This window comes from Marmota marmota, unplaced genomic scaffold (assembly GCF_001458135.2).
Source record: "Marmota marmota marmota unplaced genomic scaffold, marMar, whole genome shotgun sequence".
NCBI classification, from domain to species: Eukaryota; Metazoa; Chordata; class Mammalia; order Rodentia; family Sciuridae; genus Marmota; species Marmota marmota.
In genome coordinates this window covers 12,480,654-12,481,596 of record NW_025999961.1, presented here as the reverse complement: position 1 = coordinate 12,481,596, position 943 = coordinate 12,480,654, and positions in this window count along the sequence as shown.

Below are 943 nucleotides of genomic sequence, written 5' to 3'. Positions count from 1 at the left end.
TATATATATATATATACATATATATGAAGAAGTAGGACCATTAACTCTTTGATGGGAATTCTCTAGACTGAATGATATAAACGACTGATAGGAATTTTGATGGACAATGAATCTTTTCCCTCCATTTCATTTAGCTGCCCTCAAAATCTATAGGTACCTCATATGTCATAATTAGCCCCTTGGTGCACCTCTACCCAATAATACAATCCCAAATCTTTGTATCTAGGGGTATTTATAATATATTCCTTCTTTCACCTTCTTTAGGATGTAAACTGTGCAAGTTTTTTCATCTTAACCTCAGTTATTACATATTAAAATCATACATGTTAAAATTGGGAAGAAACTTATACCCTGAGAAATAACAGATTTTCAGTCTTTATTTTCCTTTGATCAAATCAGCATCTAAGAAGTCCCTCAGGGTCCAGTTGGAGCAGGAAAAGAGGATATTCTGCAACACCCACATCATGGCCACCTCAGTGTTCATCTTCTTGTTTATCCATGCTTAGCAACCTGTGCATTTTTGAAGCTACTTTTCTATGAAAGTCCCACAAACTGTTAGGAAGCTTAGTGAAGTGAATGAAAACAGATAATGCAGCCAAATTTTCAGGCTCCAAATATAGTTTCGGTCACCAAGTAGGTATGAGATGCTGGGAAAGTCATTTATTCTTCATGCAACTAATTTGTCTCACCTGTAAAATGGGGAAAATACTCTTCCCCACTTCACAGCTATGAGAGTTAAGTAACTTAATTTATAATCAGGATTGAGCTATTTAATTGAAATAAAAGGGGTGTATGCTATTCCATTTTCACCACACACAAAATGTGAAATTTACTTGTATTACAGAATTAAACCCAGCATATGTGCAATCAAATTTATTTATTTATTTATTTAAAGAGAGAGAGAGAGAGAGAGAGAGAGAGAGAGAGAGAGAGAGAGAGAGAA